Genomic DNA, 15796 nt, shown 5'->3' on the forward strand with positions numbered 1-15796 from the left:
GCTGCCAGTTGGGGGGGAAAAAAAACGCTTAACAAATCACATCTCCAAGTCGCTAATAAACATGAAACTCCACATTGGTTTTAAAACTCGCCCTTTTTGGTGAAAAACGGTCAGTGTCCATTTATTTGCAGTCATTCCGATTTTTATACAAACCTGTACAGCTTCTAAACAGTATCTTTAAGAGTTGGGAAGTTCTACTAGCAAAAACAGAGATGGCTGCCTGGCCTATTTAAGGTGTGGCCAATATTTTCATGCAAGGATAAGAATGAACTACCTCTTTGCTGATCACACACATCTGCAAAAGTCTGACAGTATTGGCACAACCTGAAAACACTTCAAGCCCCAGTTGTAGAAGGTGCTTAGCTAAATCAGCGGGGGGGGCTGGGATACTGTTTAATTTCACAATCACTAGTGCAAGGTGATGCCTTACACAGCTGCTACCCATCCTGGTGCATGAAACCACAAGGGAGTGATCCTGTCTACTTATGTTCTTGTATTTCCCCACCAGTGTTCATATTGAAACATAGGAAAAATACCTGAAACAGAGACACCACCATGTCCCTAGAAGCAAAGGTTGCCTTAATAATCCTGCTGTAACTGAAGTTTCAGCATATGTGTTCCCCTTAATCCCTTTCACAATTGTAAACCAACATGACCATAAAAACGGTCTGTTTTGGTCAGCATTATAGGCTGCCTGACTTCCCATTTACACCAGTCAGAGCTGAAGCTGAAGCACAAGCGTAGTTACTTAGAGTGTGTGTGTGTGTGGGGGGGGGGGGGACTTGGTATTCTTGCACACTCTTTAACTGAAACAGCTTCCCTTGCTCCTGCTACATAGCTGGATGGCCCCTGACTGTTGATATGTCCCCACAGCATTTTGGCACAAACCTCCTAGGCCAGAGTGAGAGACGCAGGGCTTGTGCAAGCCCTCTAAAAATAGCTGTATAGACAGAGCTCCGAAGTTGCCACTTGGGCTGGAGCTCAGGCTTGGAATGGTGTGTAGACCTATGGAGACAAGCAGTGGTGCTGTGCACCTCGCCCTGCGGTGACTTCAGCAGCTTTGAAAGCTGGGCCCATGCGCTATAGCAGACTCCTGATGTTGGACCATACCTGGCTACCCTTTGCTAGCTGGGACCAATGTATGGCCCTGGTTTTATGGAAAATGCTGGAGCAGGGGTTTGTGAGTGTGACAGACTCTGTCTCACTGCCCTATAACCGTGCTAGTCCATCTCCCATAACAGGGGTGCTCAACAGTCCCCCATCAAGAGCCTCTTAAATTGAGCACGTGCCAGTCCCATTGCTTAACAGGGAGCTATGGCCCACAATAGTTACAGGGCTCAGGAGAGGATGGCTGATTTATGTGCTAATAACATACTTGGTGCCTTATAGGAGAGAGAGTGTTCGGAGACCTGCGGTTGATGTGGGTTGCTCATTGATCCTAAGACGTGCGGGGGCAGCCCTGCGCTCCATTTTAGCAGTCCATTTGGTACAGCAGCCCTATCCTTTAAAAGGCATACAAGGGAGCGAGGGGGCTGTTACAAGGGGGAAGGGGGGCGTATGCTTGCCTGTGCAGTGAGCTTGAATGATCAGCCCGCTGTGCTCCCTGTTGCAACTGTGGTGTACAGTACCATCACATCTTAATTTAAAGCAACTACGGCCAAAGCATTGGCTTTCATCTGAATGTAACGCTCCAAATTAAAATCAGGCCCCAGGCATTATTTGAGCAGGCTCCAGCAGCCAGCTGTCTCACATTCCCAAACACCAGCTCATGGGTTTGGCCTCGTTGCACTCTTACTTGGAATTTTTCTTGTTTGCAGCCACTAATGCTATTAATGACAAAGCAATGAAGGCTAATTGATGGTAAAAGTAAAATTCTTCTACTGAGCCCTTTCAAATAACGTGCTGCCACTTTAAGGCCTGCATGCGCTACAAGTATGACAATGTCTTGGGTCTGGAAAGAAGGGGTCTTAAAATGGTCACTTTCTGCCAGACTGGATTAGATCCATGGTAGAGTTCATCCCCAGCAAACACTAGTCAGCAGCACACGCTTTAGAGTAACACCACCACAGGCACTAGCTGTGGGCTAAAGTGACTGCCATGCAGGGCTCCTAACCCCCCCTAGTTAAGACAGGTTCTAAGTCCTGAAGCATCAGGTTTCATAGCCCTCCCTTTCAAATGTGTTAATATTAACTGTTGTAACTAAGCCAATCCTAATTAGCCGTTACAATTTTTTTTAGATTTTGCTAATTACAACATACTGTGGCACTGAGGTAACAGTAGTTCCTTTTAATCAGTTTAAAATAGGCCACCTTTAAAGTTCAGTAAATGTTTCCTTGTTCTTGTGTTGTGAACCAAGTGAGCTGTTTTCATCAACAAGCTGTAAGTTCAGTACCAGGAAAGTCAAACAGCTGGGGGGGTTCCCACTCATTGATTGAGCATTAATATTACCCATGGGCTGGTCCTCATTGATAGCAGACTAGCCACACTTTGTTTCAATAGTGTTACTTACTGCTTGCATAGGTCTAATCTGGCCTTGGCTGACCCATGGGGGCTGGAGTTTCTTCACTAGGAAGGCAGTAGAATAATGCTACGAAGCCAAGCTGCAGCTGGTCTCAGCGATAAACAAACTCCCTCCCTTAGTCAAACCTTGCTAGCACCCATATTTGGCCACTGTTTGGGTAGCACATTCTTGGGCCAGATCAACAGGCATCAGCTAACTAAACGTCAGTAACAAAGCGGCAATTTCCACAGGTTTGTGCACTGTCCCTCCCCGCATCTAGGGGTAACTAAGCTATACATCTGCTAACATTAGAAATCAATGTGCTGAGGCTGTAACGTTGCAAGGACATCCCTAGCCTGTCTCTTAGGTCTGCAGAAGGCATTCCCAGACAGCTCCGACCTTGACCATGCACGACTGAGCCAAGCCTTCCTCTAGGCAGTGTTTTATAACGGATTGGTGTTAGAGAGATTTTTTTTTTGGAGCAGAAGGTTGTCCAATGGTTAGGCTCTAACCTAGGCCTTGGGCTAGCTGGGAAGCTACAGGTGCTCAGTGACATAGATTATTGAAGAGATTCCCCATTTAAAAGTAATTAATCTGCTGGAAAGGGGGGCGTACAAAGATAAACAAACTTTGCATTAGTCTCACATGCTTCGGCTTAGGTAAGCGCATTTCTAGGTATATGTGGCCCTGCCTCAGCATACAGGAATGGGTTAGATGACCCTTTCAGGCTCCCTTCCAAACTTGCCTTTCGATGTTTGCTACTTTCTACAGCTATAGTTTTTCGTCTCCACTGATGTTTCAAAAAGAGCTTTACAGTGAGATGTTTGTCTGAGGCTGTGACTCCTGCTACTAGGGCAATGGGCTTCCCAGCTCCTGACTTACATTTCCTAAGCAACTGTGCTGATGCACAATAAAACATGCTGACCTTTGACTGCCAGAGCCCTGGCTTACTGCACTTCAGAAGCAAGAAGAATGTCTGAGCCACAGGGGGCCTGAAAGCCATTCCTGTAAATACAGTTGATGGGGAGTGGCTTAGTAGGAAGAGGACAGGATAATTCTTCTCCCCCAGCCACCCACTCTCTAGGAGCAGGAGAGCTTTTCTGCTACAGATGCAGAGGATGCCTCTATGCCAGTTATGAATTCCATGGCAACAGCAAGAAAATACCCAAGCTGGAAGCTTCATAAATCACCTCTAAATACGTCCCTTTTTCTAAATGGCTAAGATTTTTCCAGAGTGACTGGTGCTGTTGGGGGGTGGGGCAGGAAGGTACCTTAAAGGGGCCTGCTTATCAGAGAATCTCTCAGCCACTACTTCTAACAAGCTAGCTTCTTATCTGACCCCTGTAACTGCACTGCTTAAGAACCTAGGAAAATCACTTGGTAATGGATATAAAGATATTAAAATACAGGGGTTAAGCTACTGCATCTCCTTCTAGTTCAGATTTACCCGAGGGAGCTGGTCCCGACTAATTACCCTCACTGTTAAATATGTGCAACTTTGAACTTCGCTGACTGCAGGCTCCAGCCACAGGATCTTGTTCTGCCTTTGTCTGCTAAGGCAGTGACCCCCCCGCTCTGATATCAGAGACTTCGCTCCCTGACTGCGCTCAGACAGGCACTTAGTCTTATCTCTGATAAGCTAAATCGAGTTCCTTCACTTTTATTTCAAGTTCTTGTCCCTGTGGGAACTCCCTGTCAGGCTGCAAGCACTCCCTGATGGAGACTGTCCTCAGCAACGCCCATGCCTGCAGCCTACACATCCTCCTGCTCTGGTAGAAGGGTGTATAGGAAGGGGCGGATCTACCCTCACTCCCGTTCCTTCTCCACTGCCTGCAATCTGAGGCAGAGCATCACAGTGTTGGTTACAGCCACAGGGCTTGCTGCTTTTTTCTCTTATTTTTCTTTTCAAGGAGTAGCCATGTTAGTCTCGGGATTTATTTTATTTTTCTTTTCACTATTTCATCAGTTCCCCCCCTTCCCTTCATCATTGTGCTCAGGCTGAGTCTTTGTTCTATTTTAGGCCACCACCTGCAGCCTCTCCGAATGGGTTATGCCCCATAGCCCAGGCTTCCATCCCTGGCAGACCTAGCACAGATCTTCTCCCCTCTGGGAGAGGGATTCAAGCTGCCTATACTGCATGGGAGAGCCTCACATTCCCTCCAAGGGTAAGGTGCTCACATTTCAAAAGCAGATCTGGAAAACTTAGGGACACCCTAAATCTATTGTGGATGGAGCATTCTCTGAGATCCCTGTGGTCCAAGCCCCCCGTACATCAGCTTTGGCTGCTCAGAGAGGCCCAGTGACTGTTCCTGCTTCAGTAAGCAAAAACCCAAGGGCCTTCAGAGTTGTCCAAACTGTCTAAAAGAAGAGATCCCATTCTCCAGAATCCAAGGAAGAATAGGTGTAAGAAGACCTCATATTCCGGCCTGGGTACCTCTGAGGCATCTACTTCCCTCTGGTACTGAAACCTGGGCACCAGTTAAAAAGATCATGCCAGTGATGCCAGGTACAGCCAGTAACCAACCTTGAGCAGCATTGATGTGGGCACTGGACTTATGCCTCCAAAGCACACAGACTCTTCTAAGCACAAGGCTAAATCATCACTGATATCTTCTTCAAGACCACGGGGAAAGCACCCAGCCACCCCTCAGTACCGTCTCCAGTACCCCTGATGTGCTGACTCCAGAGGACCCCAAACTTCCTGATACCATCCGGGCTCCTCTGCACATGAATCTTTGGATCCTGCAAGATTCTAAGTTACCTTTCCTGAGGGTTACCAAGAGGCATCCCCATCCTCCCACCCACTGGTGCTGCCTTACTTCCGGAATCCATTTACCTTCCAGTCTTACCCCCCTCTGCCAAGACAACTCATCCTCCAGTACCGATGTGGTCAATGGGCCTGCACAGACCTTTTGAACAAGCTCCCCTGAGAGATACCAACTTATCCTCCGAAACTGATTTATCTGCCTGCGAATTCTCAACCTCAGCAGGTTACCAGCCCCTGGTACCAACACGACCACTGGTACCAGCACTGCTTGTCGCTTTGCTGGACATGGAAGATGACACTTCATCTGACTCTGAGGTATCCATACAAGGCTCCTCCACCTTCCCACTCCAGCCTCCCTCCCTTGAAACGGACCCCGAGAGGAAGAAACTCCCAGCAGGAAATACACCCGGCATCCCTGGCAAGGACAAACATGGGGTCCTGCCCCTCTTCCATATGCCCCGCCACAGTAGGCTTATTGGAACTTGTGTGCCCACTAAAGGGCTCAAATAAGAGTGCGCAACAAGAGTTGCAACCACTGACCCTGGGTCCTGTTCCGTAGGAGCAGCATCGAGAGGCGCAAGCACCAGCAGAGGAAGAATGTCTGAGAGGAGAGGCAGATCAGTGGCCACACCAAACCTGACAACATTTCTACTTCTCTAGGCTGTTTTTCCTCATAGTGGGTTTCCTACTATTGAGCTGGACCTCTGGGGATCAGTCTAGTTCTAGGCCAGAGAGCCAACTAGTAGCCAGGCCTTGAGGTGAGATGACGAGCGGTTGGGGTGGGTAATAGATCCCGACGCCTGGGTGAGGAGATCTACTGTCAGAATGAGTCAGTTGCAGGGACAGGTGAACCAGCTCTGGGATCCAAGCCTGCCTTGGCCACAGTGGTGCTGTGAGGATGGTTACCAATTTCTCCTGTTTAAACTTGTTCAGGACGTTGAGTAGTAATAGTGTCGGGGAATACATAGCAGTACACACAGCCAAGGGATAACAAGGGCATCTCCTAACAAGCTGCGACCTTGTATCCCCCGCCCACACACACACACCATCCAATGCCAATGATTTCAAGGCCTTCCAAGACCTATGAAGTGGATCACAGAAGCTTTGCAAAGGAGGAGACACAGGAACCTCAACATTCCTTGCTGGACATTCTCTGTACCTCTGTCCAAGGCAAAATCGCCTCACCCATCGATGATCGGCACTCCACTATCAGCCCATGAGACTGGTTTAATCTCCACAGAAAGAAATCCGGTGAAGCGGATCTTAGTCAGTCACTGATCCTGGGGTGCTTTTGGCTGTGAAGTGACAGTTAGCTATACCCCGAAAGGGAGGACAAGATGAATACACTGTCCTGAGCAGAAGTGGGTACAGGACCTAGCCTGGGACAGCAGTCAGTATTACAGATCAAGATGGAGCACATTGGTAGAATGCTAGGAGAGACGCTTACATAGAACCTGCCCCTGCTATTTCTGGCCCTAGCTACCAGGACTCACTTTCATAAGCATTATGTTCACTCAGACTTAAAATACATGGAGAAAGCAGACGAACTATTGCATTTTGTACCAGCAGGATTTTTTAAGGGCTTGTGGCTTCGTTGTTAGATAAAATAAGCACCCAGAAGTTACAAAAGCAAGGATCACTATGGCCACGTCTGAGAGGAGGAGCTGCTGCTTTTTCTTTCACTGTTTCTGTGCTGAGCATCTGATGTGCACATTCATGGATGCTGCATACTCCAACCACTTTTTTGAGGAACTTGTTGAATGTATTTCAGCAGAGATGCCTTTTTCAGTTGTCTCACTGCCCCCCCCTACTGGTCACATCATGGAACTGCTGCTTCAACAACACCAGTACCGTGATCTTAACCAAACAGCCTTAGCTTTAAAAATGTGTCAGATTAACAGAAAGCAAATCAATCAACATTTTAGTGATGCTTTAGACTAATATTTTCTTGACACCTTTGGCTCACTGGCTGTGTAGTGTAATTTTTATGCTGCTTTATTAAGCGAATGCAGAGAGACGTCAGGGCCGGCTCCAGGGTTTTTGCCGCCCTAAGCGGTGGGGGAAAAAAAAAAAAAGCCACGATCGCGATCGGCGGCAGCTCAGCCGCACTGCTTTCTACTTCGGCGGCAATTCGGCGGCAGGTCCTTCCCTCCGAGAGGGACCGAGGGACCCGCCGCCGAATTGCCGCCGGAGAGCCGGACGTGCCACCCCTTCCCTTTGGCCACCCCAAGCACCTGCTTGCTAAGCTGGTGCCTGGAGCCGGCCCTGGAAATGTGCATGGGCACGAGACCTGTACTGTATTCTGAATCTGAACCCAAGGCATTACGTACAAATATATACCCCTCACCCGTTTCTTACCATGTGCGTCTCTGGGTAGCACAGTCACAACCATCAGAAGTAGCCAACCCCCCTCAGCTGAATTACTGGGGCCAGGGTTTAGTTTTTCCAGATAGATTATTATAGATGAAACATTCACACTTTCAATAGCAGTACTGGTAAAAGTACAGGCCGCAGCCACTCGAGGAGGATGGAATCCCACCCCCACAAGGGAAATATCTTAGGGTTACCATCCGTCCGGGTTTCCCCGGACATGTCCGGCTTTTTCAGCGTTAAATGGACGTCCGGGGGGAGATTTCTAATCAAGTAGACATGTCCGGGATTTCCCCCTTCCCCTCATTCGGAGTGCGGCGCGGCTGATTGGACGCCTGGCCTGATTGAAAGCCGCTCGCAACCACTAGAGCCTCTAGCAGCCAGAGTCCCTCCCCCTCCCCCACGCTGTGTTTGATTCCACGTGGAGCCTGCATTTCTCCCTCTGCCGGGTTAGCGGGGGGAGCAGGGCAGGCGGCGGGGGTGTGTAGAGGCTGCAGGGGCAGGGCAGGCAGGGGGCGCAGAGGCTGCAGGGCGAGTGGGGAGCAGGGGGCACAGAGGCTGCAAGGGCAGGGGGGTGCAGAGGCTGCAGGGGCAGGGCAGGCAGGGGGTGCAGAGGCTGCAGGGCGAGTGGGGAGCAGGGGGCACAGAGGCTGCAGGGGCAGGGGGGGTGCAGGGGCTGCAGGGCGAGTGGGGAGCAGGGGGCACAGAGGCTGCAGGGGCAGGGGGGTGCAGAGGCTGCAGGGGCAGGGCAGGCAGGGGGTGCAGAGGCTGCAGGGCGAGTGGGGAGCAGGGGGCACAGAGGCTGCAGGGGCAGGGGGTGCAGAGGCTGCAGGGGCAGAGCAGGCAGGGGGCACAGAGGCTGCAGGGCAAGTGGGAAGCAGGGGGCACAGAGGCTGCAGGGGCAGGGGGGTGCAGAGGCTGCAGGGTGAGGAGGAGCAGGGCAGGCAAGGGCATAGAGGCTGCAGGGACTGCAGGGCGAGTGGGGAGCAGAGAAGCACTTAGCAACCCCCCAACCAACATCAGAGCAGGAGGGAGGAGGGGGAATGCGGAGTGCTCAGAGGAGGGGGCAGAGTTGGGGCAGGGACTTTGGGGAAGGGGTTGGAATGGGGGTGGAGAAGGGGTGGGGTTGGGGCGGGGAAGGGGTGGAGTTGGGGCAGGGCCAGGGGTGGGGGCGGGGCCCCGTGGAGCGTCCTCTTTTTTAAATGTTTGAATATGGTAACCCTAAAATATCTGAAACAAGACAAGCCACCTTCTGACAGTACACAAATATCTCAGGTACTTATATAGTCCCCATTGCCTTAGTGTCTGAGCAATGTATTTATCTTCACAACACCCCAGGAGGCAGGGATTATTCATTATTTTATTACTATTATTCATATTTTAAGGGGGTCACTGAAGCACAGATTTGCTTACGGTCACACTGGAAGTCCATGGCAGAAAATGGACATGACCCCAGGTCTCTCAAATCCTCAGCTAATGCTCTAACCATTGGATAATCCTTCCTCTGTATACAAAACACTTGTTAGACCTGGGTCGGGATCACTTGCTGCTATATGGGTTACCACACAACAAGCAGAGGATAGCTGGTTTGGGAATGGGGCAACATAAAGATGAGAAAAAGATCTAAAGAATCTAAGGCCCTGAGCAAAGCAAAGCACTTAAGCAGATGCTTATCTTTAAACGTATGCTTAAATCCTCTTGACTTCAATGCAAGTGTTTAACTTTAAGCATGCAGTTAATTGCCTAGCTGAAGTAGGACCTAAGTTAGGAGGAAAGAGAGAAGTCAGCTGAATCCCACAGGAAACATAGAGACCATGCAACTGAGCATTCATTTCCAACAGGAGCCCAGATACAAGACTACTTGGGGAAAATGACGTAAACCCAATTCTCATTGTTCGTTTGGGTTTAGTTTTATCCTGGGTGCTTTTAATGCCTCAAGGAGCCACTGATGGGGCCAAAGTACCAAGTGATGTGATTTTCTCATGTTATTTTATTTTCACTATCTGAAGCCCTACGGCTTGTCAACATCTTGTCAATATCTCCTTGAGGTGTTAAACTGAGCCCTGAAACACACACAAAACCCAGTCCCTGCCAGTGCCCCTAACTTTGAGGTACCCTCACCGATGTTTGCAAGTGATGAAGGGAGTCAATGAAGTAGAGAAGGGAATATTTTGTATGCTGGCAAGGACATCAGCAAACCAAGGCCCTACCCAAGGGAGGACAAAAACAAGAGTCAACTGCTTCACAGAATAAACATAGGGGATGTAGGCCTGGACTGCCTTCTAGTGAAGTCAAGGGGAGTTTTGCTATTAACTTCAGTTGGAGCTAGAGCAGGCCATACATTACAAGGGAAGGCAGGTGAAGCAGGGAGTGTAAAGAAATTCTAGTGAGACCCGGGTTTATTTTATGCAAAAGGAGGGGTTTCAGAGCTGTGAGGGAAGGAGCAGCACTCCATTAACTCCAGAGCTGGTGTAATCAAGTGCAGCTTCACTCCATGTGACCCCAAGGGTCCGCCGGTGAATGCGTCTCTAAAGAGAAGCTGCTAGAGATGGAGAACCCCATTTAGGTCACCTGGGGGAGATTTTCAAAGGCAGAAAGGGAATTTAGGCACCCAATTCCTACTGAGGGTCAATGGGAGTTGGGGCCTGAACAGTTAGGCACTGTTACGCCTTTGGAAATTGCACATTAGTCTATTCTGGCACAGCCAGCCAACGCTGAACTGTGCTTGACAGCGTGAGAACAGTTTGCCAGCTCTGCTTTTTCACCAGTTCAACAGTGGGCAAAGCAAAGTCGCTATTTCCAAGCATTCAGGAATTAGGAGCCAGGCTCCCAAAAATCATCAGCTTCTAAAAATAATACATTCTGGGTTCTCTTTATCTTCTGGCTTCTGAACCTTTGGGGATGCCCTTGGGTCCCATTTTCAAACTTCTCTCTGCAACCCAAGGGACAGAAGCTTCCTTCTATTTTATTTTATGTGAAAGCTGCGATTCTCACATATTCATATGGCTCCAGGAGCTGGGGCTTTAGGAAACCATTGCGAGACTCAATAAGATCATGAGAGATGGCAACAACCCTCAGAGTAAGCAATAAAATTGCCCTCCTTAGTACAGTAGGGTAAAGTACCTGTCAGATGAGTGGTCTGCATTAGACCTCCTGGCTTGGACATGCTGAGAAATGGTAGCCAGCTCTTCAAAGCCTGCAAACGTGACCGTGTTCCTTTCCCATCACAGAAGTAGCCATAGCATAAAAGGACTTCTACTGCACTGGGGCTTTAGGCAGCCATGTCAGTGGCAAAGTTCCACTCTAAACTTTTCATCCACAGGAAAATGGGAGAGGCAATGATTGCAATAGGAAGTGTTATGGGTCTTCTCATATATTTCAGGTTCGTCCTTAGAACCAGCTTCACACATAGAAAACCACATTTTCCCCTCTGAAAACACAGGCTATAGGATGATAATGAATACTACTGGCAGAAAACTAGAGCCTAGCTGACAGAACTGAGATCAGCTGGGGAGTGATCTAGGTGAGAAGACCTAGGACCCATTTCTCTCCTGCCTACACTGGGATGTATAAGTCAGGAATAACTCCAGTAACGTACATTGAGTTACAAACAGCATAGTGAGCAGGAAATTGGGTGCATGGATTCACATGGCAATTGGTTGGTGTTAGAAGCACACACTAGGTGGAGCTAGCAGTCTATGTATTGGAGGCAGGGCTGTCTTGCTAACTTATTGACCATTCTGGGTACCCTTCACAGAGCTTCCAGAGTGTCTGGCTGCCCACAATCTCTCATGGAAAATGGGAGTTGTCAGGGTTCTCTGCTTAATGTTCTCTTCTGGTTCCTTCATTTTGCCCCAGGACCTGCACTTCAGTTCCTATTTTTGCATTCTTTGTTCCCCATAACTTAGGTGATCCTTGTTCTTTTGTAGCCCTTCCCCTTTCTATTTTGTTGAGGAGTTGATTACTTGTGTTTCTTTCCATCCCACTGCATCCATTCCTACAAGGACCATATAGGCTAGCTGCCTCGCAGCTGGCATCATCCTGTGGAAAGGGGCAGGGCTGGAATAAGAGTTGAAAAGGTGAGCTCATTTTCTAGAGCAGCTGTTCTCAAACTTTAGCAACCCGAGGACCCCACACCATTTTGATTTAAAATTTGTTGTAGACCCGCAAGCCGGCTTTTAATTTTCCCCAGGGGTGCTCAGCCAGCACTCCACCCCTTTCCCCAACGTAGTGTTGCCAACCGTCCTGGTTTTGCCGGGAACCTCCCAGAATCAGGCTCTATCTCCTGGAGGCTACTGAAGCCAAACCAGGAGATTTTAGGCGCTAAAAGTCTGGCAGCGCAGCAGAGCTGAGTCAGGCTCCCTGCCTGCCCTGACCCCGGCCGAAGCAGCCGGCGTGTCCCTGCGGCCCCTGGGGGGGTCACAGGAGGTCTCCATGCGCTGCCCCCATCTCGAGCATTGACTCCACAGCTCCCATTGGCCAGGAACTGCAACCAATAGGAGCTGCGGGGGGGCGGTGCCTGCAGGCAGAGGCAGAGCACAGAGTCACCTGCCTACCCCCCAGGGGCCACAGGGACATGCCGGCTGCTTCCAGGAGCAGCGTGAGGCCAGGGCCAGGGCCGGCAGAGAGCCTGTCTTAGCCTCGATGTGCCGAGGTAAGCGCTGTCCAGCCAGAGCCCTCCCGCACCCCAACCCCCTACCCCAGCCCAGCGAAAGTGAGTGAGGGTGGGCGAGAGCAAGCGATGAGGGAGGAGGGATAGAATGAGCGGGGCCTTGGAGAAAGGGCAGGGGCAGGGCCTCAGGGAAGGGGTGGGGAAGAGGGCGGGGCAAGGGTGTTTTTTTGATTAGACACTTGGCAACCATATCCCCAAGGTCCCAGCCCCGCCCCACCTCTTCCCACTGCCACTCCACCCCTGCCCCTCCTCTTTCCGCCCCCTCCCTAGTGCGCCCTGTCCCGTTCCTCCCCCTCTCTCCCAGCACCTCCTGCACACAGCTGAACCACGGCCCCACATGACTCACAGATCCCCTGGATCCACAGACTTCAGTTTGAGAACCACTGTTCTAGAGGGCATGAATCAGGCAGGGCCTGTCTACACTACACCGCAGTGCAGCGTACAGGGGTGTGAATTTCAGAGCACACCACAATGTTGCACTCTAGCTGCTGTATGTGGATACTGCCAGCATGAACTGAAAGGTACCTAGTGCTCACTAATGCAGTCCTGTTTGAAGAACATGGTGCTAACACAAAGTAAGTACCTTTTAGTCCATGCCAGCAGCATCCACATAGGACAATTAGAGCGCAACATTTTGGTGCTCTCTGCAAGTCACACCCCTGTAGTCTGCACTGTGTCGGGTTACCATATCTCATAAATAAAAAAAGAGGACCCTCCACGGGCCCTGGCCCCGCCCATTTCCCCACCCCTAGCCCCACCCCAACTCCACCCCTTCCCCACCCTAACTCCTCCCCCCCACTCCCAGCCAGGGGGAAAGGGCTGCCCCAGTGCTACCAGCTTCACGGTTTGCCGGGCAGCCCCCAGACCCTGCGCCCCCAGCCGGCGCTTCCCCAGCGCAGCTGGAGCCCGGGAGGGGAAGTGCCCAGCCGGGGGCGCAGGGTCTGGAGGCTGCCCAGCAAACCGTGAAGCCAGTAGCGCTCGGGCTTCGGGCAGCCCCTATGCCTCCGGACCCTGCGCCCCCAGTTGGGCACTTCCCCTCCGGGGCTCCGGCGGCTCTACGTAACTTACACTGTATAAGTTACACAGAGCCGAAGAGGAGCAGAGCCCCTGCGGCTGGAGGCTCTGCTCCTCTTAGGCTCTGTTTAAGAGCCGGGCTGCCCCAGCGCTACCGGCTTCGGGCAGCCCCCGTGCCTCTGGACCCTGCGCCGCCGGAGCCCGGGAGGGGAAGTGCCCGGCTGGGGGCGCAGGGTCCGGAGGCACGGGGTCTGCCCGAATCCGGTAGCTCTCGGGCAGCCCGGCTCTTAAACAGAGCCGAAGAGGAGCAGAGCCTCCAGCGGCTGCGGCTCTTTGTAACTGACACTGTGTCAGTTACACAGAGCCCCGGCGGCTGGAGGCTCTGCTCCTCTTTGGCTCTGTGTAACTGACACTGTGTCAGTTACACAGAGCCACCGCGGCTGGAGGAGCAGAGCCTCCAGCCGCCGCGGCTCTGCTCCTCCCCGACTCTTCGGCTCTGTTTAAGAGCCGGGCTGCCCGAGCGCTACCGGCTTCGGGCAGCCCCCATGCCTCCAGACCCTGCGCCCCCAGCCGGGCACTTCCCCTCCCGGGCTCCGGCGGCGCAGGGTCTGGAGGCACGGGGCTGCCCGAAGCCGGTAGCATTCGGGCAGCCCGGCTCTTAAACAGAGCCGAAGAGTCGGGGAGGAGCAGAGCTGCCATTTTCCCGGACATGTTCGGCTTTTTGGCAATTCCCCCCGGACGGGGGTTTGACTGCCGAAAAGCCGGACATGTCTGGGAAACCGAGGACATATGGTAACCCTAGCACTGTGGCACAGTGGAGACATAGCCTCGGTGTCTCAGCAGGTCTGCACTCAGCTCCAGGACCCTCTGTACATGCCTCATCGGGATTAGTGAGGTGTGGATGGGTGGCATGTTTAAAACTGCAGGAGTTATCTTTGTTATGGCATGCACAAAGAGGATGGCTCATGTAAAGTACAGACTGAGCTGGCCCGGGCTCCGGGGGGTTTCATTAAAAAGGGAGCCATTTCTCTTCACACCACAGAAAACCACCAACCTGTCCTCCTCCTTCCCAACCGGCTCAACAGAGGGGCCAGAGCCTGAATGGGCCAGGAAAATAAACTCAACTCTGGCCTCTGGAGGCACCACTTCTAAACCAGAGGCGGGGCTGAGGGAGGGAAGTTCCTATGGCCAGCACCTCTGCTCTGCCGCTTCTGTGGATAAATAGAGGGCTCCTTTCTCCAAAGCTCTCTCTTGGCACTGTGGAAATTTATACATTACTATATAAATGTATTTAAAGCAAGAGTCAATCCCTCCCAGCAGACCAGCCTTCCAAGCCACCAACAAGACTTCATCCATCCCCTGCCTTTCTGAACCAGGCAGTTCCTGGAAAGATGCTTCTGCTCAGTCCCCCTTCTCTCCCCTGATGTAGATTTGCTTGAGATCCACACACTTTTGTTTAAACCTCTCCAGAAATTAATTTAGCTTTGCAGGATTAAGACTTATTAAATTTATTGTCCCAGTCCTCCTCCAGGGACCCAGCTTATTCCATCTTCAATAACCTCCGCTGCTCTCCACAGCAATCAATCAGTCTTCATTATAAATCCTGCCCTGAGAAGGGGCCCTTTGGGGGAGAGGGGGGCAGGGATGCTCACAAAGCACAGGTGTTCCTGGCAGAGCATGCTCTCGCAGACAGACTGCAGCCAGAGGCGAACAGCTGATCCATGCTGCAGCCCTGGGTTCATCCTGGTGATGTGCAGCCTGCCAAGGGCCATCGGAGTGCTCTCAAACACAGCTAATTAAAGCTGCTGCCCCTCCCCTGGCTGTGTTGTGCTTGACTACATCGATTTCTGGTCTGCAGTCTGATACCAGTGTAAATACAGTTTTGCTTGGCAGAGTCCTGGGGTGTCTGACTCACTCCATGGAAAGAGAAGAATGACATTGCTGTAGCTGTGGTCTGTAGGCCAGCTCTGTAATGATAGGGGCTGTTTACAGTGAATCTCCCACTGATGCCGGATACAGTTAGGATACACCCCACCGCCCCTGCCCCACTCTCTGCTATTTCTGTTCGAAGTCCATTTGGCCAGTTGCCCACACTATCGCAGCGTATTTGTTAGCAGGTGAACATCTGTGCTTCACTGCACTTGCACGAGGCTAGGGTGCATCAGTCAACTTTGCCCTTCAACATCGCCCGTGAATATACAGGAAACAACCCCTCAAGCTTTCAAATTATTATAGCAGGGTTTGAGGCTTTGATCCCCGATGTCTGGGGCTTCCCTGTAGCAAACACAGACCACAGGAAAAACAAAACAAAAAGACAATGAATGTCTTTCATTGTGTGTGTTTCAGAGCCCTCCTCCTTCCTGGTCTACAGCACAGGCCTGTACCTTGAATGCTGAAATCAAAGCAGTGGAAAGCAGCTTCAGCGTGACACATTCTGCCCACAGGCACACAGCTTAATTGAAGCTGAGCAGAG

At 51.3% G+C, this 15796-nt stretch overlaps 1 long non-coding RNA gene across 2 annotated transcripts in view; it reads right to left on the reverse strand.

Moving 5' to 3' along the window:
- The window catches only part of LOC128848202 (uncharacterized), a 76065-nt gene that overhangs the window by 11203 nt on the left and 49066 nt on the right, over nt 1-15796 (reverse strand). For both annotated transcript variants that reach the window (XR_008446988.1, XR_008446987.1), the window contains one exon: nt 3426-3505. This is a non-coding gene — a long non-coding RNA (uncharacterized LOC128848202). The remainder of the gene's footprint in view (nt 1-3425; nt 3506-15796) is intronic.

This window comes from Malaclemys terrapin, chromosome 13 (assembly GCF_027887155.1).
Source record: "Malaclemys terrapin pileata isolate rMalTer1 chromosome 13, rMalTer1.hap1, whole genome shotgun sequence".
Taxonomy (NCBI): domain Eukaryota; kingdom Metazoa; phylum Chordata; order Testudines; family Emydidae; genus Malaclemys; species Malaclemys terrapin.